General features: G+C 47.1%; 1 non-coding gene across 1 annotated transcript; it reads left to right on the forward strand.

Annotated features, from left to right (window-relative positions):
• The first annotated feature begins 8774 nt into the window (after positions 1–8774).
• Positions 8775–8976, forward strand: LOC142839621 (small nucleolar RNA SNORA73 family). Its single transcript, XR_012908791.1, has one exon. It is a non-coding gene; the product is annotated as a small nucleolar RNA SNORA73 family (small nucleolar RNA).
• Positions 8977–27467: the final 18491 nt, after the last annotated feature.

The raw sequence follows: 27467 nt of genomic DNA on the forward strand, positions 1-27467 counted from the left end.
AGGAGCCCTTGGAGCGGGGGTGCTGGGCTCCTGCTGGAGTCTGAGCTGTCCGTTTGACTCAGATGTACCATTTACAAGCAGCTCGTTTTCCCGGGCAGGCGCTTCCCACATCCACAGCCGTGCAAGGCTAATGGGCTGAAATAAAGAATGCGTCTGCCTCAGTGACCTCCTCATCCGCGGGCGGGCGTCTGGATATCGAGAAGTCCCACAGCTCTTCATCTATGCATCTCCCCACCCTGCAGCCGGCAGATGCAGAAGTGACCAAAGCCGAAAGAGCAGCAGAACCCAGTCTAGGAACTGAGCGTTGAGTCCTGCGCTTGATCTGCTCACCCTGAGGCTCTGTCCTGTGGTTTTAGTCAGTTGGACATGTGAATGCCAAGGCCGACATCCTACAGTCATGACCAGGGCCTTTCCACAAAAGAGCAAATAACATGTACTTAATATCTCTGTCCTCTGCCAGCAAGATGAGGCAGACAGTCCCCACTGAAGGAGGACTTGTATGAAAGCAAAGTTCATAACACACAAACACACACAAACACACAAACACACACACACACAAAAGCACAGGTTTTCAAGGATGTACCCTGGTGCAAAGTCCCTGTACCAGAGGGACTGTACCGGGATGGGTCTGCAAAGGCTGGCCTTGCCATGAGCTTGGGACAGCTCTTCATGGGCATCCTGCTCTGATGGAAAGGCAGGTTTGGCCACTGCTTCGGGGCTTCTGCTAGCCAACCCTCCCAGCGCTGGGATAGGCTCAGGACCTGGGCTCCCTCCTGGCCCAATGACCTGCTTCTAAGACACTGTCCCCCTGTCCCCCTGCTTGATGATTTTCCAGTTCTTCACAGAGGCCTAAACATGCTCCCGATCCATTTCTGTCCATTTCTTCCCCTCCCTTCCTGTCACCTGGACATTTCCCCTCAGTTCCTGTTCCTGCTCCAGGCTCCTGTCCTTCCCCCTCAGCCATACAGATCTTCCTCAGTTCAACCTTGTCCCACCTCTTTATCCAATTCACATTCGGTTCGCCTTCACCGCCACTCTGAGACCCCTCAATAGCAGTGGTGTGAGAAGAATTATATCTTCCAAAACCAGATGCTGAGGTCTTTACCAGGCCACCTCAGCCTGCATTGTCATTTGGAACTAGGATTGCTTTACATATGCTTAGTGAGGATGAGGTCACACCTAACCTGGACTACACAGAGACCCGTCCAAGGGGAGCAGGAGAGAAGGAGGAGGAATCCATACGCGTGGGAATGAAGCTGTGGTGCAGCGGCAGAGCACTCCATGGGCTTGTGCAAAGGCTGGGGTTCCAAACCCAGTACAGATAAAGAAAAGAAGGAGGGAAGAGGGACGGAGGGAGGGAAAGAGAGGGTCCTTATATTTTCTAGGGGCCTCTGTGGGAACCTGTGGGAACCTGTCGTGTTAGTGTTCAGTGCGGCAGTTCAGCAGTTTTGTTCATTGTTTGTTCTTAGTCTATCTTTTTTGCCCTCTACCAAATAACTGGTCCTGGGGTCTTTGGGGTTTTAGGACTTTATTCTGTCTACCACATTCATCCATTCCAATGGAAACACTGACTGTTCCTCGGCCCATGCCCCTTCCAGAGTATGGCATGGCCGGATGTCCTTCCAGAGTGTGGGCATGGCCGGATGTCCCTTCCAGAGTATGGCATGGCCGGATGTCCTTCCAGAGTATGGCATGGCCGGATGTCCTTCCAGAGTATGGCCAGAGACCTCAGCTCTCCTGCAAGGCTGATGGCCTGGGTAGAGCAAACAACTGCAGAGGAAGCTCTCACAGTGTAGGAGGTTCTTCTGTTTGTGTGTTGCTTTTATTGGTTGAATAAAGAGACTGCCTTGGCCTTTTGATAGGGCAGCCCTTAAGTGGGTGGAGTAGATAGAACAGAATGCTGGGAAGAAGGGAAGTGTGGCAGATGCCATGAATCTCCAGCCTGAGATGGATGTAGGTTAAAATCTTGCTGGTAAGCCACAGTCACGTGGTGATACACAGATTTAATAAAAATGGGTTAATCAAGATGTAAGAGTTAGCTAAAAAGAGACTAGATATAATGGGCCAGACAGTGTTTAAATAAATACAGTTTCTGTGTAATTATTTTGGATGTAAGCTAGCTCGGCGGTCAGGACAAACAAGCTCTCCCCCACCCCTGCTCCTTCTACTGCATCACAGAGTTGGGAGAATCATCTGATAGACCAGACAGGGAAAAGGAGATGCCAAAATTGAGTCTGAGGGTTTGGCAGAAGGAGTAGAAGGATAGAATCATAGTTTCCTGAGGCAGAAGAAAAGTATGTTTGGAGGAAGTAGACGCCAGCCCCCAGGTCTGGATCTGTTGACCAGGTGCTGCAAGGAGACATCAGTGATAGTGGGATGCAGGAGTCCAAAACCCTGGGGAGAGATGCAGATGCTGGACTTATCTGTATGTGAGTAAAATTTAGACACTCGAGGTCTGATCAATATCCCTCGGCACAAAGAAGAGATTTGAGGATGGAGATATCCAATCCCAGAGACAGGAAATAGGTTGGCAAAGAAGCCTGAGAAGGAGCAGCAAGGGAAATCAGAGAAAACCTGATAAAATCTGAAATGCAAGACCTAAGTAACCCACAGCATCCATTGCTAGATGCAAACTAAAAATTAATTGGCTGTTGGCAACACCGCAGGCTTTAAGCATAGGGAGAGGAATCCCAGGGTCACAGAAGGGCAGAGCTGGGTGGAATGGGTCCACAGACTATGGAAGATTGCCAGTGCCCAGAGGAGAACCACGAGGGAAAATTTAGCTTCTGAATCCCAAAATACACTCCAAAGTTACAACGTTCAAGACAAAGTGGGGCTGGCATGGGATAGACAGACAGACATCAGTAGGGCAAGCCTTATGTGTATACTCAACACTTTTCAGCAGAGTTACTAAGTCATCTACCACCAAAGGAGTGGTCAGCTCCAAACAGATGCCAGAACAACAGGATAGCCCCAGGGGAAGAAAGACAGCCTCTTTCTCGTGTTTCTGTTGTTCTTGAATGCAAGCTAAAGAGATGGCTTGGTGCTTAAGAGTATTTGCGGTTCTTGAAGAGGACCCACATTTCATCCCCAGAATCTGCATGGCAGCTTACAAGCACCTGTAACTCCAGCCCCAGGGGATCCAATGCCTTCTCTGGCCTCCACAGGCACCGGGTATACATATGGACACAGACATACATTCAGGCGAAACACTCTTACACATAAAATTAAAAAAAAATCTTTTAAAAAGATGGCTTGCATGTTAACACTGAGCAAAGGCCATGAATGGGCTTATTGTCTGAGAAGCTGTCAGGTGTTCTCACAGCTGAGAAGCGCAGGGCATCGCCAGTCACAGGGCTTACAGCCACACTGAGATAAGCATCCCACCTACTCGGCTGGCTGTCTCACTGAAGACACCTGATGGGTGCTGCTTGGATGTGGTGGGTGACTTCAGAAAACACGGCTGCAGTTTCTCTAGTTAGAGCTAGGTGTGGTATCACACACCTTTAATCCCATCCCTTGGGTGGCAGAGGCAGGCAGAGCTCTGTGAGTTCGAGGTCAGCCTGGTCTACATAGCAAGTCATACATGGCCAGTAAGGGTTAGAGAGAGAGAGATCCTATCTCAAAAACCAACAACAAAAATGTCAGAGAGGGTCAGTAACAGCACAGCAGGTATCGTGTCCATGTTCACTGCTACACACTTCAGGTGTGCAGCACATTCAGGTATGCAGCCTCTGAGCTTCCAGGGATTCTCCTACCCCCACTTCTCATCTCACTGGTGACAGGTATAATGGTCTGTACTGTCCCTTTAAGAGACAAGCCCTGCCCACTCTCCCCACCTTCCACTGAGGCAAGCAGATCTTCCTTCCACTTCCAGCCTGCACTCTCTCTCTCTGCCTAGTCTCTCTTCTGAAGTGGCTACAGTCTCTTCTCCTCTCCCCTCCTCCTCCTCCTCCTCTTCTTCCTCTCTCTCTCTCTCTCTCTCTCTCTCTCTCTCTCTCTCTCCCTCCTCCCTTTTCCTTTTACTGAATAAACTATATCCAAACTCAGTCTGCATGGTGTGCCTATCCATCTCTGTCTCTCACCTGCCGCGGCTCCTTGCTGGACCCGGCTGCAGTGTTTTATTTAAACCATTACAGCAGGAATACATGCTGCTGTGTCTGGCTTTGTGTGGGTTCTGGGGATCTGAACTCACATCATCACATGTAGGCACCAAGTCCTTTAACCATTGAGCCATCTCCCCTGCTTGTTTGTCCCTTCCCCCCTCCCTCCCTCCCTCCCTCCCTTCCTTCCTTCTTCCTTTCTTTCTAAGACAGGGTCACACTATGTAGCTTTGGTTGGCATAGAACTAGCTATGTAGACCAGGCTGATCTTGAACTCCAAGTTGGTCTGCTTCTGCCTCCCAAGTGCTGAGATTAAAGTCATGTGCTACACCTGAACTGCTAGGATTTTTGTTAAAAAATATAAAAATATGAACAACTTGTGGGCAATTATGCCTCAGTTAAAGCTATTGTGGTGGCAGGGCGTGTGGAGGCAAAGGAACATTGCCTAAGAGAAAATATAAACAGCCAGTTACATATAATGAGTGAGTGATCAGCATGTTTGGCAGCTGAGGGAGAAAACATGAGGTACCACCTTTATGTACCAGATGGTGAAACTTCTGTTAAAGGCCTTCTGGGTTTTGAGAGCTCCAGTAGGCAGGGAGTCTAACCCAAACTCACCAAAGTCAGTTCTCCTCTGTTCCACGCCAGAAGGAAAGCTATGCTTGACATTACACAGGGCCCAGGCCTGTGGGCAGGTGGAGCTGCCTTTCCAGAGCTTCCAAATCCAGGATTGAGCAGCTGCAGCCAGGCACATCCAATGATCTGTAAGCTTGAGTCTCCAGCCATGCACATCCAATGATCTGTAAGCTTGAGTCTCCAGCCAGGCACATCTATAGACCTGTAAGCATGAGTCTCCAGCCAGGCACATCTATAGACCTGTAAGCATGAGTCTCCAGCCAGGCACATCTATAGACCTGTAAGCATGAGTCTCCAGCCAGGCACATCTATAGACCTGTAAGCATGAGTCTCCAGCCAAGCACATCCAATGATCTGTAAGCATGAGTCTCCAGCCAGGCACATCTATAGACCTGCAAGCATGAGTCTCCAGATCAAATGGCCCAACCTGGCAGTGCCAGTGCCTGCTCTGATCCTCTGCTATGGGAGCCGTTTTTGAGACAAAGCTGATATTCCTTTGCTTATTCCCAGAGTGAGTCTGTGGACCACCTAATGATGGTCCTGCAAGAAGCTCTAACTCCCGAGTCAGGAAACCAGAGCCTGGCAATTTGACTTTAGAGAGGCACAGAACCCACCTCTATCCCTTGCTCAAACACAGTTGTCTGAAACATGCTTGAAGTCTTCTCTGGTCACCATCTCTGTTGCCTTCTGTGGCTTTGACTTTGTCAAGGCCGCAAGATTGTCCCTCACAAGGAAGATGATTGATTGACATGATTGACAGATGGTCTGCAAAGGCACATTTGCCCCAGGGTGAGAAGACCCAAGTTTAAGTTGACCTGGCCTTAAGATTTAGTTCCCACTGAGTCATAACAAGTCCTCAAGAAGAGAAAGACTCTTCCAGAAGTATGACCACCCTGCATGGAGGAGCCAGCACTGCCCTGGGAGGGGGCTTAAGGGACATTGGTTACTGGTAGAGACCACAATTCTTCCAGACTTGCCCAGATAGCTACCAGGGCAGAACTGAGTACCAGGCAGGGCATAAGTAATTTGTGAACACTCACAGATACTGATAAATTATGGAGACCCAAAAATGTGAGCCTATTTCCACCTTGTCTGAAGGTCAGAGAGTTTCACCCTGACCAAAGGTCAGAGAGTTGGAATGAACTTCTGCCCTCTCAAGGTTAGTGTCAACAGGTGTGGCTAATATCCAGACCTTGTATTTCAGGTATAGAGAAATAGATTTGTTTCTATCTCAAACAAGAGTCTAAAAGATCCAACTAAGTTCCTACTCCCTTAAGGAAATAATAATAGATTCCTTCCAGGGAGTGGTTTGTCTACAGAATGTTTTGGCCTCAGGTGTGAGTGTTACTTGTCCTGTTCCAGCAACAGAATGTTATAACTAAGAATGTAGCCTGCAACTTTCAACTGGTATGTTCATTTTCTTGTATCATGTTAATTCTGTTTTTTTTTTCATATTACTCCTACCTTTTGGGGTGGGGAGGGTATTTTAAGCAAATAGAAATTAAACGCAGGAGATTTCAGTATTCCCTGGAACTCCCTCCCGGTACTATCCTATGCTTCTGTTCCATTATTTTCACTTGCATCTTCGTTCACTTTACTTATTTTTAATCCCCATACGCCTACCCTAGTAAGTGGTATCTTTGGTGAAGCTGGTCTCTGATCATCAATACGTGTGTGGTCCTTCTGATGAACACCCATGGCACAGAAGAGGGAAGGAAACTGTTAATGATATTCCTCCTTGGTTCTTACACCTTTCCGATGAAACTGCCAATCAGTTAGTACGCAGATATTCAAAGGGCAGGACGGCAGCCTCTGGACCCCAGAGTGTCAGGCATCCTAGGTGACACAGGAGAACAGCAGCTGCTGGCCTACTCTTGACTCCCAATCATCGCGTTCTGGGGAGAGATCTGACCATCCTTGAGGTGGCTACAAAACACTGTCATGCTAACTGCCTTGAGGCTGGTTTTTCTCTGTTGTCCCCACTGACTTTGACCTTTTTCTTTTCAGCTCCTTGTAGACTGTGGCTTGTCCCCTACTTCACTGGGCTTCAGTAAGGATCAGAGAAAAGAGCCAGCTGCAAAAATCATTGATGACCACATCTAGCTTCTGCGTGAGCATGTTTTGTTGGAGCTCACTCCCAGAGGGAAATACTGAGGAGTTGTCTACAGGGGTGCTTGGGCACCCATACTCTATTCTGTGATGTGAATGAAGGGGTTCCTAACCATGGAGTGTATTCTCTCACACCCAGACCTCTGTTACCCAGGAATCCCTGTGGGAACCTCATCCGTAGCCTAGCCTGCTTAACCTTGGACTCAGCAATGAGAACCCCAAAATATCACTGTTTAAATATTATGTATTTATATCCTAGGATTGCTAGAACATAGTAAAAACTGGGAAACCCAAATAACAAAAATTCAGTTTTCTTATTTAAACAAAGTATATAATATACACATTGGAAAATACTGCAATAAACCTATTCTTTCACAAAATGATGGTATACTCATAGAAATGCATTCTCTTGTAGTTCAGAGGACAGAGCCCAGTGTCCTGGGGTGGACAGAGCCACCCTCTCTCCAGCTTCCAACAGCTCTTGGCTTGTTCTCGCATCAGGCCAGTCCACACATGACATCCCCCTGTGTGCACTGCTGTCTCTGTGTTTATAAGGACACTGGTCATTTGGATTAGGAACATCCTACTGACCTCAACTTCCTACAGTCATTATCTCTGAGGACCCTTTTTCCAAACAAGATCTCTGCTGGGGATACAGACCTCTACACATGAATACCGTTTTGTCCCTAAGCCAAGAGAAAGCAGGCCTGAGGTCACAAAGGTAAACAATGGAGAGCTTTGCAAAAAAGCAGTGACAGGGTGTATTCCAGGACCACCATTTTCAGGATGACCACAAAAATGAACTGGAATTAGGATACCCTAAAGAGACACCATCCATGTTGCAAGGTGTCCAGATTGATCCACCGAACAGCATGGTGAAAGAGGACAGATTTATATCACTACTGCTTTGACAGGTTCACTATCAAAAGGGAGGCAACTGATGAGATAAACAGTTTCAGGAGAGCTCAGTATTAAACTGTCATTTTGTCAATAAAACGTCATTTCATCAATATAATGTCTGTGTGCCTGAATGCTTCTGCATAGTTAATTCTGCTGATGCATTAGGGAATGTTCTACACAATATTAATCAAAAAGTAGTGTCAATAGAAGGGCAGTATGTAAGCCCAGATATAAAGATTACAAACCTCTCTGAAAGCAGTATTCCCACCAAGACACTTCTCATCTAAGAATATTTGCATTTTTTTTTGTAAAACTGCAATTTGAAAAATTAGCTGGTCAATGGAAAACAATTAGAGTAATATAGAGAAATCCCTTGGGAAATTAATTTCTACAAAACATTGTTTGATAAATTGCACTTAATATTTGGAAAGTCCTCTCAAGATAAAAATGGTCACAACCCCAATGCCTCTAGATAGTTCTACTACCTGGAACCTGACAGAGTTAAGGGGCTATTGGACACAGCCTGAAGCTGCAGGGCTTTGGACATCTCTATGAAATGTGAGTTGTTTTAGAATCTCCTGCTAGTTGGGCAGGTGTCTGGAAAGCTGCTGGAAGTACCAGATTCTCTTTGCAACTGGCCAAAGCCCCTGGCCCTTCACTGTGAGCCAAGGTACTGCTTCCCACTCTTTCTCCAGCCTCCGACTCTTGCGCTTACCCCTCCCTCTCTCTGCCTTACACTGCCTTGCTCTAGCCTTGTCCTGAGCATACCTCTGAGGCCTTGAGGGCCAGATTCCCATTCATAAAGGCCCTCATCCTGAAACCACAGTATGCAGGGGATGTGTAGTCTTCACAGGATCAACAGGAACAAGAAACGAAACTCATGGTCTGGGTTACTGAGTCCTGAACAGGTTCTGGGGAAGACTGGACCCACCAAACCTTGGGCCCAGCCTGACTGACTCAGAAACCCCCACTCTCTTAGTTAGGGTTTCTATTGCTGCTACAGTCATGACTAAAAGCAAACTGGGTTCAACGTGTTACCCCGGGAGGTCACTCTCCCCGGGCTCTGTCCTAGTGGCATAGGGGAGCATAGGGCCTGCCCCTTGATGTACAGTCCCATTCCACAATGTTGGAGATGAAGCTGGCCTTCAAGTCTGCGCCTGCGTATTTCTATGGCTTTTCAGAGTCCTCTGGATGATGACTGAGGAGACAAACCGTGCAGGAAACGGTCTTAAATCACGAGATCTGGGAGTGAGACTGTGTGATTGGGAAATTGCTTTAGAATTTTACTTATGAAAAAAAAAGCCTTCTTTTGCAGAACTCATCGGTAATGACAAGTTACTTGTTGGTTAAGAGCTTACTCATCAGTGATTGCAAGTTATTGGTTGAGGAAAGAAGAGGATCTGCATAGCCACCTGCTGAAGGTTAACAGCAGGTAACCTTCTTGGTGCTTGATTTTGGAGCCTTGTAACTAGAGGTAGTTTGGCAAAGTTGCTGTATTAGGGTTCAACACAGAACATTGCCAGGACTAAGCAAGCACTTCTCCCTAGCTATTCTTGGTCTGGTTAAATGTATATTAAAGAGACTAGGTTTGAACTTCAGCATATTTTTGCCCCTTTTTGAGGTCCGTGTGCTGTGTGTGTCCATGTCCTGGTAGGATGTACACGGACTGCCCTGTTCCTTTCCCCAAGACCATACAGACCACAAGTGGTACAGAATGGGTTACAGAACTTAATTCTAGTCTATAGATATGATATACCTGACAAAACTGATGTTAACACTTGTGTAAATTAAAGGAAAAATTTTGACACCCCCCTCCCCCCAAAAAAGCAAGCTGGGGAGGAAAGGGTTTATTTGGCTTACACTTTCAGATCAGAGTTCATTATTGGAGGAAGTGACCCTAGAGCAGCAGTCTCTGCTGCAGACCAGTGTCAGTGGCAGAGATCTGCATCTGGATTCCTGGCCCTGACACAGATTTTGCCACGGCACACTTTACTCCTCCAGCAAGGGCTTTTCCCGCTGTGTGCATCTGAGAAGAATGGCTAAAGCCCAGACAACCGTTCACAGAATCAGTAAGGCTTTCTGGTGGCTGGGAACGCGTTGAGCAGTACAGTATTTGTCTAACACCGTGAGCCTGGATTCAATCCCAGGTCACCTAGTGATTGCCTTATAGAAGCTGCCAGTTTAATCAGGACTCAGAGCTGATCTAGCTTCTGCTACCCGCGCTCCTCTAGGCCTCCAGCGCGCTGGATTGGTTTGAATAAGAACGTGAATACTTAGTCTTCAGGGAGTGGCGCTATTTGAGAATGATTAGGAGGTGTGGTCTTGTTGGAGTAGGTTTGTTGGAGGAAGTGGGTCACTGAGGGTGGCTTTGGGGTTTCAAAACCCATGCCCCACCCCCATGCACTCTCCCCTCTCCCCTCTCACTCCCCCTCTCCCCTCCCGCAGATCAGGATGTAGCTCTCTACATACCTGATGCTATGTTCCGAAGTACTATGGTGATAATGGACTAAGTCTCCGAAACTATAAGCAAGCCCCCAGAAAGATGCTTCCTTTTTTGTCTTATGACACCTGTGGAGGGGCTGGTTTTAGAGTCAGAGACACGTGGTTTTCATCTCTGCTCCTCCGCCTTACACCACCTCTACAAGCCCCAGACACAGAACCTTTCCAAGCCCCTAGATTCTGCAGGACTGCCTCTGGTCTCTCCACGGCTACTGTGATTAGGTAATTCTTTAGCTTGGACAAGATGAACCAGCAGAGGCCAATAGGACATTGTTGGAAGATTCCAGTCCTCCAGGGTCTGGCAGAGCAGTCACCTGAATTGCTCAACACTCACTTACTTGTTCAAGACCTGGTGGGGCCAATATGCAAAGTCCATCAGGATGGTCACAGCCGGAGGGCCTAAGGTTACAAACTCCCAAAAGCCGAGGAACATGAACAGAATTCAACAGACCTGGGTGCCCCTTTCAGGACACCTGTGTTTTCGGCACACAGCGACCCCACCTACCCTCACTTCCAACTGAGGGTTCCTGCCTGAAACTGGCAAGTCAGCCATCTCTGCTGAAGCCGTCTCTCTAGCCCCTCTGCTAAATATTTTTCATCAGTAAAATAAGGGTATTAGTGGATCATTTTGTTTTCTCCTGAAAATTTTCAGAGATGACACTTGACACACCTAACCTCAAAGGGCAAAGAAACACCAGGCAAGATTACCTGACACAGTCTTTTAAAACCTCTTTAGTTGGCAAGACAGATATTATCAGTTCTGTATATCACTAAGAGGCCCACGCTGGAATCTCACAGTCCTTATTAATTTAATTATCAAACCAAATTTGCAATCATTACAATCTCCTTGAAAAGAAAAATTGTATTATCAATATATTTCCCATCAAGTATTCCTAGGAGCTTACAATTATCTGTAGATATATTCACGCTCGGGAAGAGGTCCTGTGTGTTAAATATTTTATTTCCATCTGATAGCATTTATCATCTAAAAATGTTTTATAACAGTTTGGGAAAGACAAACCATATCTTTTAAGTTCTAGGCCATCAGTTAAAAGGAAGGTAATTTTGATATATTTAAGTCATACGGTAATTTTGGTGCATATTTTTTGATTGGGTTGGAGCTGAGCAAGTGCCCACCCCCCCCGGCGGTGATATAATTAGGAAAGATTCACTAACTAAAAATAAGTGGGGCTCGGACATCATTTAAGATGACGAAAAGGCGACAGTGACGCTGATGTCGAGCATATTAATAAAATGTGCCCTAAATTGCTCTTTAACTAAATCAATAACCCCAGTAGGGGCTTAGCTCTCTGGTGTGCAGAGGGCAGCTCCTGGGAGAGCACAGTCATGCCCTGCAGGCCACCTCAACACAGTGAACGCTAATTGAGACCTTCATCCCCTCTTTGTGATTATAAGCCCTAGAGTATCTGGTGGGAACCAGATGGTGTCTGCTCAACTCAGAGAATCTTTGTCCCGTTGACCAGAAAGAACATCAGGACTTGCTTGGCGGGTTGTTTAAATATAATGCATTATTTTAAATAGCTTGATATGCAACTATTAGATGTGTAGGTCAGTGCTTCTCAGTGCAAAGTTCAAGAAGCAACAGAGCCAGGCCTAATGGCGCACACCTTTAATCTCAGCATTTGGGAGGCAGAGGCAGGCAGATCTCTGCGAGTCTGAGGCCAGATTGATCTACAGAGTGAGTTCTAGGACAGTCAAGGTATATAATGAGACCTTGTCTCGAAAAAAGAAAAAGAAGCCGCAACCAAGTAAATAAACTGCAGGAAAATTATTGCAGATAAATCTATTGTAACTTACTTATTTTAATTTTTAGATTCATTTATTATATATATATATATATGTATATATATGTATATATATATATATATATATATATATATATTTCCTGCTTGGATTCCCTGGAACTGGAGAGTTGTGAATGAAACCAGGATCCCCAGGAAGAGCAGCCAGCGCTCTAAACCACTGAGCTCTACAATAGATTTATAATGAGCACAAAAGGTACAAGAATCACAAATTCTCATAGATTTTAACTACAAAAAAAAAGCCAGACTAAAAAACAAAAAAAGACCAAATAAGGCTGAGAACCAGTTAACACTGGTCTGCACCCTCTGGACCGCATGGAACAAAAATGATATTCTGGGGCTGGAAAGATGGCTCAGCAGGTGCCTGCTGCCGAGCCTAACAGTTGAGCTGTAATCTCTGGGTTGCACATGACGGAAGAAGATAACTGATTCCTAGAAGTTGTCAAGTTGTCCTCTGACCTCCACGCATGGGCTGCACCCCACCCACCCACTCCCACACTAAGTAAACAAATAAGTGCATATGTACATAGAATGTTTTTAAAAAGAATGCTGCTCCATTCTACTCTGTGGAAGATTAGGTGCTATTATTAGGAGCTCTCAGCCTAACCCCTAAGGACGTGAGCCCTTTTCTCACTTCCCAGGCCCTGGTACATACAGTCCTGGGCTTAGGCTGTGAACCTCAGGACCATCAAAGCCTGTCCTCTGTCCAAACTCTGAGACAAAGAAAGGTGTTCTTGTCAAAGAGATTAATTTGACCTTTACAGATTCCTTGTGAAACAGTAGCTCAGGTCTAAGTCCCAGTGCTGGGGAGGCTAAAACAGGAGGACTGTTGCTAGTTCAAGGCCAGCCTGAGCTACTAAAGAGTCGCAGTCCCGCCTGGGCAACAACCAGCTAAAACCTTGTCTCAAAAACAAAACAAAGCAAAACAAAACAAAAAAAAAAAAGAAAAGAAAAAGAATTCTTCGTAAATTTCACCAAGAGAGTTCAGAGGTCATAAAAGGTAGGGCCTCACTATGGCCAAAGGGGCTTCCAATACACAAAGGTTATCCTTGAGACCCTTGCCAAATACACACAAACACCTACCTCACTCACCTCATGATGTTTTACACACGTTTACAATTTTGTGTTAGGCAGCATTCACAGGTATCTTTGGCTGCAAGTTGGACACGCCTCTACAGAAAACAGAAAGCCAATCAACGAATGATCCACACAGAGCCCCTGGGTTATGTGCCAAGCCCTCAGCTCTGCACACATTCCGGAATTTTGAATCCTAGAACCTAAAGACCAAACCACAAAGAACAGCCAACTGTGTGTCCAAGACAGTCAGCTTCCCGACTCTTGATTTCCAAGGCCCAGCAGCTCTGATGAAAGGCAAGGTCGAGCGGGCCTGATTTAGGGTATCATTAGCTGTTTATACAGTACCAAAGCAGCCCATGACGTATGAAAGATGACTTTCCGATCTCAGGGAATAAATCAGGTGCTGTGAGTGATTCCACTTAATACTTAGCTTTAGCCAGTAAAATATTACACCTGCTATTACTCAGGGCAAACACAGCCCCTTCCATTTGTTTATTGAGGAAACCATTTATTTGAGGACATTTAATTGCAATAGTGAAGCCTGACTTGGGGGTTAATCCCAGTTTATCGATGCAATTAAAAGCAGTGTGTGCTGTGTCTCATATTTATTATCTAGACGTAGAATGTTGACACAACCCGGTGTCGAGGTGGGTGTGCTTGAGAATATCCCCGCTGTGCGAGGTGTAAGGTAGGGTTGCTGTCACACAAACACCAAGTACTGCTCAGATCTGTGTCAGCGTTTGCATAACCTAATTGGGGAAAGATTTCTAATTTGATTTTACTTGGAGCAGTACAAGTTCAAATTGTTATATAGATCCAGTGCTGTTTGGTTTCTCGTCAATGATTCATGGGATTTTAATGCCGGTGGGCAAACACTCTCCTCGTCACCAATGTGGCAGCGTTCACAGTCACCTTGCCCTGAATCTCACCCCGTGCCCCTTCCCTGATTGCTGGGTCCAGGTCCTGTGTTACCAGCTCTCATCTAAGTCAATTCTGGAGTCTCCTCTCCCTCTCCTGGAGGCCTGCCTCCTTCAGGCACACTACATAGGTGCCGCCGAGAGAGGGATCTGGAAAGGCTGCCCCTTGCTGAGACCATCACATTCACCCAGGGAAGGCAACTGAAATGCTTCTCTGGGGCTGGATAAAGAGGTCAGTGGGTAGGGGTACTAACTACGCAGGCACCAGGGCCTGAGTTTAGATCCCACTACCACACACACACACACACACACAAAGCTAAATATGGCTGTAACAGCTGTAACCCCAGTTCTGTGGGGACAATGACAGAAAATCACTTGGACTTGCTGTCTACCAGGCTATCTCCAGGTTCAGTGAGAGACCCTGTCTCAAGAGAAACAGGCAAAGGGTGACAAAGCAGGACAGCTGATGTCCTCATCTGGCCACTTTCCGTGCACAGGAGGGTGCAACTGCACATGTGTACATACACTACATTCACACACACATACACACAAATGATGTTTTTGCTTTGTTTTGTTTTAAACGTCTCTCTGGGATTAGAGAGTTGGCATAGCAGTTAAAAGCACTAGCTGTTCTCAAAGAAGACCCAGGTTCAGCTCCCAGCCCCCACATGGCATCGTATCGTCTTCTGTGACTTCAGTCTCAGAGGATCCTATGCCTTCTTTGGCTTTTCCAGGCAACAGACCCTCACATGATGTGATATGTGTGTGTGTGTGCGCACGCGTGCAACACTCATATGCATAAAATAAAATAAATAATTTTTTTAATGTTTCCTTAGGAAGCAACCTCCAACTCGTTTTAGAAATCCAGAGCTCCACTGGGCGGTGGTGGCGCACGCCTTTAATCCCAGCACCCAGGAGGCAGAGGCAGATGGATTCTGTGAGTTCGAGGCCAGCCTGGTCTACAGAGTGAGTTCCAGAACAGCCAAGAATACATACAGAGATGCTGTCTCAAAACAAAACAAAACAAAGGAAAAAAAGGAGAAAAAGACCCCAGAGAGGGTGGGCAGTGTGCACTGCTGAATGGTATTCAGCCACAAACAGAAGGAAATTCATCCTACCCTTTGATCCAGAATGGATAAAGCCTGAAGACATTCTGGTACGTCACAGGGAGGAAGGTTCACGCACAGAATCTAGACAGACTGAGAACAGAATGTTGGTTATACTGCAAGATCCTGGTCTGAGGGAGGAGATTTCAAATTCAGTAGAATGAATGGATTCCAGAGATGTGAAATACATCATGGTGATTAGCTAAGGACAGTCTGCTTGGCATTAGTTAAGACGGAGTATCCTAAGTGCTCTCAGTACATACAAGTATGCATGCACACATGCACACATGCATTAACTGCCTTCATTGTGGTGACATTTTATAACACATATACACACCAAACTACATTGTTCGTTGCAATTTTTGTGACTTTTGTCAATTATTCCTTTAAAAACCTTATTTTCCTCTGTTGATTCTCATCTCCATTTTTCTGGTTACTTTTCAATAATCTGCATTTTGGGGTTTTACATCTTAATCTTTAATTGTATTTATGTTTAATATGTGACTTTCAGGAGTTGCATCCAATGATTGTCCTCCGTGGTCGGCTTCTAGCTTCCTCGCCTGCCTGCTCCTCCTCTCTCTCATCTCACCTGGCCTCCCACTGCGGCCTTCCCACCATCATCACTCTTGAATGACAAGGGTAACCTCCTAAAAGGCAGCTGGAGTTGGTCTTCAGGAAGAGGGCACAAGGTGTCCAGCTTACAGGTCAAAGGTCAGAGGTCACAGGACACACCCCTCCTGTGCAGAGTATACCATGAGTATTCAGCCAGTGCAGAACATACTGGGTTCAATCTCTGGCTGTAAGGGAAGCAACTTTCATTTGTGAGTTTTTTGGGTTTGGTTTTTCAAGACAGGGTTTCTCTATGTAATGGTTCTGGCTGTCCTGGAACTCACTTGTAGACCAGACTGGTCTCAAACTTACAGAGATCCACCTGTCCCTGCCTCCTGAGTGTAGGGATTAAAGGCATGTGCCACCACCATGGCCTTTGTATATGGTTTTTAAAAAATCTGGCAGAAGCTCATGGAGCAGGGGTAGTTTAAACTGGTTGGGAGTCCTCTTAAATTTATTTTTATTTTTTATTTTTTTTTAGAGACAGGATTTCCCTGTAAAACAGTTCCCTTCCAAGTGGTTCAAACCACTTGCTAGATACGCCATTTGGGAGGACATGAAGCAAACCTGTCTCTCACCTGTAAAATGTGGCTGAGTTCACACTCAGCAGTCACCTGTATCTGCCCCTCTGCCAGGAGCCGCAGAGATGGCTGAGCTGGCTCCCAACAGTGGATCATTGATGTGGGAGGTCCTTCTGAATGTGTGTTGCTCCTTTTGGTTAATGAATAAAGCTGCTTTGGCCTATGTTAGGGCAGAATATAACCAGGCTGGAAGAGATAGAGAGAGAGTAGGCGGAGTCAAGGAGACATCAGGTAGCTGCTGAAGGAGACTGCTGGTGATAAGCAGAGACATAGGTACTTTAAGAGAAGGCTTCCTAACTCAGCATGCTGTGTGAATTCTTTAAGAAAGGGCTTCCTGGTTGTATTGACAACAGGGATGGCTCTGGCTCTTTTGGGAGGTCTTACACTTAAATGGGTTTTGTGAGCAGTGTGCTACAAGTTGCTTAATGGTGACATAGACGGGTTGAGGAGCTTGGAAGAGAGTGTGACTCGCAGAGGCAGTGAATGTATCTCCACCATATTTTAAGGTCAAGGCCCAGCATTCAGGGCCAGTGTGACCAAGCTGTTTACCATTTAAAGAATGTTCCTGGTCAGAAAATGACTACAGATATGCAATAAAGACAGATTCAGACAGAAATAAACCTCTGAACAGGTCATAGTGTGTTTAAAATATGTATGTAGGCTTGAGAGAGAGAGAAGAAAAACTATAGACAGTTATAAAAAGAAATAGTTTTAAAAAATAAAACAAAGTCTTTAAAGAGACAGTAAAAGTAATATAAAAGAGCACAGATAGTCACAGATCAAAGAAGTAAAGAAAAAGCCGGGCGGTGGTGGCGCATGCCTTTAATCCCAGCACAGAGACAGGCGGATCTTTGTATGTTCGAGGCCAGCCTGGTCTACAAGAGCTAGTTCCAGGACAGGCTCCAAAGCTACAGAGAAACCTTGTCTCGAAAAAACCACAAAAAAAAAAAAAGAAGTAAAGAAAAATAAGCCAAGTAAAGATGGAATATACACAGAGAATCTGGATTATGCAATTATTGTGTTTTCTTAGAATATTTTTACTGTAGAGAAACATTTGATTCTGGGGACTGATAAGCTAAAACAACATATATATATTTTCAATATTTGAGTCTAAGGATGTGGTACTTTGGATAAGAGGTTCTGCTTTTGTTTCCAGAGAAGATGAGGACCTGTCGATTCTTTACAGGCTAATATGGCTTGATAGAACAAGACCCCTGAAAGGTCTCCGTGAACCCTAAAAATACTTTGCCCAACAAACAGCAGGAAGAAGTTTAGAGAAAACAATGCCCAGATTCCCAAAATGATTATTTAAAAATGTTTGTATTCATTTAAGGGAGGTTGATTATAAATGTTTCATGCTCGCAATAAATCTCTTTCTAAAAAGCGGGGGAGATATGATACAGAAAAGAATACATTGGTATGGATCTTGGTTTATTGATACAAATTTAAAGTCAACTTTGTTACATGTACATTTCTATTCTTGTTTAAGGTATTATGTTTATACAGTTCATTTAAAAATGTATAATTAAAAATTCTGGATTAATAGAATTATTAATTCAATAATAATAATCAAACTTGTAGTTGTATTAGGTAGGTTTTCTAGATATATAGAGATATGTTTCAGTTAGATAGATAATCTTCAACATTTCTAAGACCTACAAAGCATGGTATTTAGACTATTTTCAGAACTTAGACTTTTCTCGACAATGAGACATGTCTGCTTCTGGCAGCATCAATTACTTCAGAGAGGTTGATGGGTATCAAAGAAACCTGTTATGGAATTTGCCTTCAATGTGACAAGACTAGCCATTTGGACAAGAAACTGTTCTTGCCTGGACTGCTTCATGGTATGTTGTATGAACTGGACATGCAGGACCCATAGAAAATTGACTACAGGCTGGGTGGTGGTGGCACACACCTTTAATCCCAGGACTTGGAAAGCAGAGGCAGGTGGATCACTGTGATTTTGAGGTCAGCCTGGTCTACAGAGCAAGTTCCAGGACAGCCAAGACTATTACACAGAGAAAGCCTGTCTTGAAAAACAAAACTAAACAATTAAAACTAAATGTAAAAATGACTCCTAGGTGGGAGGTCCTTGGACTTCCCACAGGGCAGGGAACCCTGACTGCTCTTCGGGCTGATGAGGGAGGGGGAGTTGATTGGGGGAGGGGGAGGGAAATGGGAGGCGGTGACGGGGAGGAGGCAAAAATCTTTAATAAATAAATAAATAAATAAATAATAATAATAATAAATGACTCCTAGCCAGTTTAAATCACCTCTTCTCCATGATTCCAGATTTTTTTTTAAAAAAAAAAAACCAAATGAAAGTGTTTCCCTTACAGTAGATTATTTTGTAGTGGTTGAAATGCCTCTGGAGATAGTAAAATAAAAAATTCATAATGATAAAATTGAAAGCCAAAGATATAAAACCTGTGGCAAGTTAGGTAATGTGGCAAACAAGGAGACACCCAGGAGTGGACTGGCAGAGCATAAGCGGAAGATGGTCCAGTGCTGCTTTTGCATTCTGTGACACACCCAGCACAGAGAAACACCAGGCTCTGTGTTTGACTCTCCCCAAAGCACTGCTCATGCTACCCCTGATTCTGTCCCCTCATTTTAAAACACACGCATGCACACGCACACCTCCTCTTCCAACGGGCTTTCAATTCCACCAGCCCAGTCCTGTCTCTTAGAACCAGGCTGCTCACACAAAGGACCTTAAAAATTCTTTCTAACTTAGACCATGTCAAACAGTGTAGCTGTGGCCAAGAAAGCAGAAATCCTACTGCAAGGGTCGTTTGGAGCAGGGAGGGACCAATGAGATGTTGGGATGAATAGCCAGAGGCAGGAAAATGGCTCTGCTCTACTTGGAAACTGAGCTATGGCAACCAACTCTGGCCAGTGTCAGGCAACTGCTCTAATCACATTCAGCATCCAGTTGAGAAGCCGCTCCCTCTGCCTGGCCCAGCTCTAGTCCAGGGTGGAAGAGGAACTGCTGGGGGAGGCTGGGAGATGGATGGATGCGGGTGGTGGTCAGCTCGGGTGGCTGAACATACCATCCCCTTTAGGACAAACTCAGAGAGTGCTGAGAAGTGGAGCTAGGCAGAGGGACCTTTCCTAGGGGATGGAGGGAGGATTAAGGGGATGTTCACAAGTCCTTTGGGAAAACTGCCCTCCCAGGGGCCAATTGGAGACGCCTTAGAAGGATCTGCTCTCATTCAGTCAGCACTGAAGCAAGGAGCTCCCTCTCTGGGAGACCTGAGTCCACCTTCTCCTTAAAAATGTGGTTATAGAGAACACACACACACACACACACACACACACACACACACACACACACACCTACAGTTTGTGGAAGGAGCACCCAGATGCCGCAGGAAAGAGATCTAGGCCTGGAAGGAGGTCACAAACCTTCTTTTATCTGGTTTGTCAAGAAGCTTGGAGCCTACAGATTTTGAATGGTAAATCCCCCTGCCAGTCCACTGGCCCTGTGGCCAGCCGGCCAGCGCCAGAACTAAGGACAGGAAGCCATCTGTCATGGCTGTTGCTGAGGGAGAGGTGACACCTTCCTGGATCCTCAGTGGGTCTTTAGACCACCCCACCCCACCCCACCTCACCCCCGCCCGGTTTTGGGAAATAGGCCTTAGAAGCGTGGCTTTGTAGAGTCAAATTCAGGTGACAGGCCGTGCAGCTTAGACAGTTCTTCCGACTCTAGTAAAAAAGAAGCTGAGGGGATGTAAAATGTGATTCCCAACCCAAAGCAGACATTTTCCTAACTTCATTCCCCTCCGGGTGTGGAGAAAAGAGGCTATGGTCTCTGGTTTGGCAGAGGCCACACCCTGAGCCCCCGCCTCCCCCCCTCCCCCGCGCATCTGCCAAACAGGAAGATGCGCCCCATCTGCCCCCATCTCCCCGCCACATACACAGGCTGTAGGGCCACTGGGCTACCAGTTACAGGGTAGGGGGGTAGGCAGTCCGCAGAAGACCCGCATCCTAAATTACCCCTCTGCCACGTGTGCATGGTGTGTGGCGGGCTGAGGAAGCAGCGCCAGCTCAAAAGAAGTTGGAGGGACCTGCGCAGTTGAACTAGGAGGAATCTTTAACAGGGACAGCGGACTGCTGGTGGCTGGTGGTTGTGGGTCCCAGCGCTGTCGAGGGTCTTAAGGGTCTGTATGCTCCACCACAGCAAACGTAAGGGGACAGAAAGAGAAAGAGAAAAAAAGAGGAGGGTCCAACTCCGTAGCATACTTAAAAGTAGCTTTATGCGCGTGAAGCGGCGGCACGTGCTTGTGCCATGTAACCCTAAAGTAGAGGCAGGGAGATAGGCACGTTTGAGGTGAGCTAGGGTTATGTAGGGGTTGCAGGCTCGCCAGATTTTATAAGTGTGACCCTATGTAAAGAAGGGGACGAAGACGACACGAGTGGACAAGGACCATTACTACCCAGAATCCTCATCTTTCCCCTCTTTAGGGGGAACACAACCCCTCAGATGTTGAACCACCCCCTTGCTGATACCCTCTGCAGGTCCAGGACCCACTGAGCTAGCTGGTCACGTTTAAAACAAAAAAATCTCAAAGGAAGGCACTAGCAACTGGTCTTTGGGACCAAACTGTGCATGCGTGAGCAGGAGAGCACCGAGGGGCCATGAGGGCCCATCTACCCCAGGAAGGAGACCCAAGGCAGCCAGGTGTTTAAGACAGATGGGGCTGAGTAGTTAAAACCCACATTATATAGTTCTGTCGAGTATAAAACTGAATGCGTTGACCCATATATTCTAACTGGAAACGGACTCCAGTCGCTTAAAATATTGCAACGTCGATAGGACTAATTAATTGGAAATAAGAAACGAAAGAATACAATTAAACGAGAAGAGAATCATTTTCTAATTTAATAGAGGGACATTTATAAAGATCACAAGCTAAAAGGCATCGAATGATTCTATCGACATTCTATTAAATCAGCCCCGCGACCTGTGGGGAGGAGGACCCCGCGGGGCGCGGCGCCGCTTCCCAGCCTGGGTCCGCTGCACCCAAGACTTGCTTGCTGCACTCGGGCGCCTGCTTGAGAGCCAACTCGCCCGCCACCCGCTGCACGCCGCTGGACCTGGCCTTCGCTCCCGCGGCTCCGACCCGCCGCTCTGACCGCCCCGGACCTGGGGGATCCTGTCTTCCTGCCCAGGAGTCCCGGGTTCGCAGATATATTACAACAAAATTACTAATTGGGAAATGAAATTGTCAATAAAGCACACCCCCACGCGTGTACTATATCCTTAAATATTATGATGTTTTATTAGTCTCATTCCCTTACAATAATTTATTGCGATAAAACAGACACTGCAGGTCCCCTTAAATTGTCTTTTCATAATGAATAAATTTAAGCGGGCTAATTAATATATAAACTAGCCCAATTTGTCAAGTTGATTTGTATTTTAGTTAATTGTGAAAGTAATTACCACATGGTCAAATTAACAGCTTTCTGGAAATGACCAAGCCTGAGGTTTTATTTCCTTCCTGGGTGAAGAAAATTCATTTTTCCAAGCTCTTGATGTGATGAATAAAAGTCATAAATCTGGGTGATTGGTGCAGGCAGAGTCTAAATGGCTTCATATTTCATTTTAGGTTTAATAGAAATATTCATGCTCTGTTTTAATGAAATTAAATTGAAGGGGGATGGGGCCCTGGAGGCAGCCCTGGCTGGGGGCTTAAAGGGACAGCGCACATTTTCCTCTCTTCTCCCAAGGGCCAGAGCTAGAGGTCACCTCCACCTCACTGGACTTGGTCAAGTAGTAGAGAGAACTGAGGGAGACTGGGAGCCTTGCCCTCCTTGCCCAGCCCAGCACGGGTTGAGGGTACACTGGTGAGTTGTATTCTGCTAGCTGAGCTTTGCCTATTCTAGCTCCTTCTCCCCGAAAAATCAGTGACAAGGATCCGCCTCCCTTGGAGCAGAAGTGGGGTGGTCAGCATGCTGCAGACAGAACTGTCTGCCTAACAGGTCTGACTTCCTATATCCAGCCCTTCCCATTCTTCCTGGGGAGCATCCCGACAGTGGGCCCTCCGTTTCCCACGCATGCCCCCCCCCCCAGTCTCTTCCCTACCAGAAGGTGGCCTGGTCCAACTTAAATCACAGAGTACCCTCTTTTCAGATCGGTTGAGACTTAGTGTTGTCCAGGGACAGTACACAGCAGTCAGAGAAAGGAAGGAAGCATTGTGCATTTTAGGGTTCTCCAGCTCAAGGGAATGCCTCGTGGACATTCCTCCCTAAGGCAGGTCCTGACAAGTCCGGTCCCTGAGCGGTGCTCATCTGTGACTTGTTGATTCCTTTGAACAAATATGGCTTTGATGCGGTTCCAGCCAGAGTGGTTAGCTGATGAATTGACAAAAACTAATCAGCTTTATTGGGAAACAGGTTAAGGGCACGGGCGTGTCAATAACGCTCAGCCTGACCCCCTTGGTCCATTAGCCAGGCAGGCTGATTAGTGTAAGAAGACCCTCTCGCCGTTTGAACCGAAATTGCTTTCATAAACTCACATTATTAGCAGTCGATGTGAGCAGCTAATTTAGAGAAGACATCCAGGCCCGTCACATCGATCATCGGGTTTATGTATCATTATCTCATTTACAGAATGTCGCAGTGTAATATGTGTTTTTGGCAATAGGCTTGGCCTCTAGCCGGGGGCCGTGTGCGCTCCTTTAGCTACACTGCAGGGGACCTCTAGGCAGTCTCCGCGTGAACTCGAGAACAGAGAACCACTTTGCACACACATGCACACATGGGCCCAGGCTTTCTGTGCGTGCTCACTCAGTGCACATGGACACATGCTTGGACATGCTACCTGAGCTGTCTCCAGTCTCCTGCTGGGATGATGGGGAAATGGGCGCCCTCTCCAGCGAACCCCGGGTGTAAAGCTCGGTACAGGGATGCGCACCAGCCTTGGAGTGAGATGAGAGCACGTGGTTCGATTCTGGCACCAGCATACAGAGAGCGTGGGTGGCTGCACAAGCCGCCTCCCTCTCTCATGAGAAGGCCTTGGCCACCCAGTTGCCGGGTGTCCAGGGATCCACAGTCCTGCGAAGGCCCTTCTCCGCCCTCCCTGGCTCCCGCCTGACCTGCCCTCCCCTGGGCGGGTCGTTCTCTCCCTGGCAGTCTCAGTTCCAGGCCCAGACGCGTCTGGACGCCGAGAGAGTGGGCCACCTGTTCCGTTGGGTAATTATTTTAATGTAAGGGGCCTAGAGTCACCACTTCGCGCCTCCTGCAGTGACAGACGGCAGCGGAACTGCAGAGCGCTCTCAGCCTTTCAGTGGAATTTCCCAGATGGGCCAGGGGGAGGCCAGGGCGGGTCACCAGGGGCCCTTTAACGAGTTCATTAGCCAAATTATCTTGCCCGCAGCACAGGGCCCCAGAGACTCTCAGGAGGGTCGGAGAGAGGGTGTGTCTTTCTACCTTCCTGCTGGTCTCTGCAAGAACAGTTGTGACTGGAGGAGAGAAAGGACACCCTCCCCAAGGGAGAATAAGAACACCAAAGGCAATCTGGCCTCTCTGATATGGCTGTACTCCACAGGTACGAGCCAGATTAGCAGAGGCAGTGTGGCGGAGTGGTGGAGGAGGAATTATAATAATTAGGAAACCAGGAGATTCTAACAACCGATGCACTGACGCACACTGAACCAAACCTAATGCAGAACTCATCCAGAGCCGCTGGGACTTTATTCTGCCGTTCTTAAGCAAAGGGCCTGGACTTTTTGGAGCCTTGGTTTATCCATCTACAGAATGGGGCATAGGTGCCTTTCTTCCACAGGTTTGTGAGACCACTGTCCCAAGTAAGGCAACACTTGGGAAGAGCTTCTGGGGTAACCCAGCTGGGTCCTTCTGGCAAGAGAACTTTCCTGGGATCTCTATGTCTGGGAGGTATTGGCAGTGTTGAGGTGAACCTGATCCTGTGCTGGGAAACAACCCCCACTTCCACCTGTCCCTCCCCAGCTCTGAGGCACAGCACAGGAGCACAGGAGGAAGGCTCAGCATCCCTGCTGCCCCCCTCCCTTGTCCGCACTCTGCCTCCTGCAGCCTCAGTTTCTGCCACCTCAGCAAGTAGTGAATAGACCAATTAGCCAGGACTTCCTGCCATTATCTGCTGTAGACTTGGGCATTAGTGCGCCCTGATTCACCGTAATTTCAAGTCAGAACACACTAAAAATTTCACTCACCGAGGCATTAAAATGTTCCCAGGCAACATCTGTGTTTGTGTATCTGGGTTCTTCTCTGGGTGTCTGATCCATGCCAGCATCACACAGGTCAGGGAGACAGTCCAGGTCAGGGAGACACTTTTTTTTTTTGCTCCTGTGTTAGTTTTTATATTTTTAAAGCAAGCATTATATTGTTTGCCGATGTTTGCAAACTTTGTTTCTGGGACCTCACTGTAGCTAATATCTAGCAGTGTAACTTTCTCCTTCTGCCTGACCAGGGGCAGACTGGTGGCTTAGAAAGGCTTGGGAGGGAGTGCCCGCAAGAACACAGAGAGGTTTTGTTTCCTAGACATGCTTCACAGTGGAGACTAGAAGCTGGGTTATCATGAAGTGCATTGCTCTGCACTTCGAAACATGCGGAAGGCTCACCCCGCTCTTCAGGTGGGTAGTAGTAGAGATGGGTCAGGGCTGCACAGCCCACTTGGAGCTTGCTCCTGCTCTTTGTCCTGACAAGGGTATGGAGTTCCCACATAATGAATCTGCACTAAAATCAAATGAGATCTTGGAGCAAAACCACAGGTTTCCTGGGAAGTATGTCATTTCTTCTAAGGGTGCTATTCCTGCCCCTGGCTGATTAAAAGAACTGAGGTAACCACTGTTAGCTTTGTTTCTCTTTATGACCCAGGCCCATGGTTTCTAGGATATGTAAGGGAAATTGAAAATGCTTTTGACTCCCTTTTTTTTTTTCAGTGAGGAACGGGGCCAGTGAGAATGGCGGCCAGTGAGACTGAAAGGCCTAGTGGGCTCTGGTTCCAGCTGGTCCAGGCAGCTTCAGCTAGGGAAGGAGAGCGTGAAGGATGCTTCCAGAAAAGGATGGCTGGAAATCCAGGTGTGCCCAGAGAGGCAGAGGAGGGGCTGGCAAAAAAGGAACTGGCTAGAGTTCTTGGCAAGGGCAGTTCACCTCAGGGCAGTCTTCTAAGGCACCTTGGAAAACCACCCCTTTCAGAGCTGAACTGGGGATAGGGAGTGAGGAGAGGAGTCGGAAAAGAGGTGGAGAAGAGGTCCACAGATCAAAGGGTGGTGATAAAAGAGTCGGTGCTAACTTTGGCCCTCAGGTCCTGCAAGGTCTGTGATGAGCCAGGAGAACTCACCAGCCTTCCCAATTCCCGATCTCACCTTCCAGTGACCCCAGGCTCTCCCCTGGAGTCTGTATGTCCGTCCTCAGGCTGGGGGGGGGGGTATGACACTAGCGAAATTCTAAACATTGAAGTCAGCCAGGCCTGAAGGAGGTTGGTCTGCATCCCTCCAGGTCCAGCACTCTCGGAACTTGCTCTGTGTCCTCCTGAGTTTAGACAGCCTGGGGAAACACCACCACCACCACCACCACCACCACCACCACTACCACCACCACCACCACCATCACCACCACCACCACCACAGGCTTTAGTCCAGGCTCTGGGTGAGCGTGCCACATCCTCCAGCCTCATTTTCCCCAAGGGAAGCCTTAAACTTTTGATCTGAAATTGTACCGCGCTAACTCCCATGAATGTTCCATAGGGCTGAGAAGTCAATCTTCATGGGCCTTTCTCCATGAGGCTGAGGGTCGGGGAAGGGGCTTGCTTGTTTCAATTCTGGAAACAGCCACACAAGTGGCAGGTGTGCGGAGGGAGGTACAGAGAAGGCTGGCTTCTATCCAGCCTCCCAGGCACACCTCCACGCTCCTAGCTTTCTTGTTAATGGCTATTGTATGTTGTACCTGCGGCATTCCACAGGAAGGGAAGCACATGAGTGAGTAAAAGAATCAGTGCTGGCCTGACCTGCGAACTTGGGCACTTGTAGCTCTGTCCTGAGTTCTTGTATACGTCCAGGTGTAAAAGACAGATTGTACATATTTTTTTTCTTTAAAAAAAAGGTTCTGTTTTTATGTGTCAGTTCTGTGTACGTTTGGGTCTATTTGTGGGTACACAGGGGAGTGCAGTACCCGAGGAGGCCAGAAGAGGGCGTAGTTTCCTGGGGCTGGAGGTGGTGGTGAGTGTAGGGACCCAGCTTGAATCCTGTGTAAGAGCAACAGTAAGCTCTGAACTGTGGCCCCACCGGAACCATTGATCAACCCCCCAACATCTTATTCTTTTGTGGTTGTTTATATAAATCAACACTCTCCTTTTTCAGTAATGAGAAGAGGCTCAATTGCAGGCTATATTCAGTAACTTACTTTAATGCAAGACCCCAAAAAGACATCCTGACTGGGCATGGAGAGAAAATGACTAGGAGTCAACTGATAAAGTTTACCGGCCTTCAATCCCAGCCTCCTTTGGGTAGGAGAGTTCTCCCTCCCTGCTCCCCCAAAACCTCACTGGGTCCCTAAGACTGATGGAGAAGGGAGCTACCTGGAGGTACAGGGCTGGGAACTCTGCTGGGACCAGACCTTTGATCTCTCTCTGAGCTTCTGGTAAGCTCAGTCCTAGGCTGCCCCAAAGCCAGCTGGGCTGGGCCAATAGACACTGGGAACAGGAAGAGACCCAGCATGCTCACTTCACACATTGTAAAACGCACAAAGATCCTAGTTCCAGATAACTCCCAGTGTTCTCTATACTCCTGCCGCTCAGCGAGCAATTTCCCAGGCACCTCCAACGTGCATTAATTTATTCTCAAACAGAAACAGAATATACGATCATGTTCAAACCCTTTGACTTCAGAAGTGTCTGTTTGGCCCAACCCCCACTTTGCCAGACAAAGAAATAAATCCATTAAGTCTGGCACGCAAGTCTGGCATGCAAAGTTCCCACTTGCCCAAAGAGGCTTTTGATATTGTCTCACTCCGCCCACAGATGGTGGGGGACTGGTAGGGTTATGGCCTGGTGGGTTCTCAAACTCCAGACAGTGGAAAGGGATTTAGGGGCTTTGGGAGCATATCACCTACACAGCAA

This window comes from Microtus pennsylvanicus, chromosome 21 (genome assembly GCF_037038515.1).
Source record: "Microtus pennsylvanicus isolate mMicPen1 chromosome 21, mMicPen1.hap1, whole genome shotgun sequence".
NCBI lineage: Eukaryota > Metazoa > Chordata > Mammalia > Rodentia > Cricetidae > Microtus > Microtus pennsylvanicus.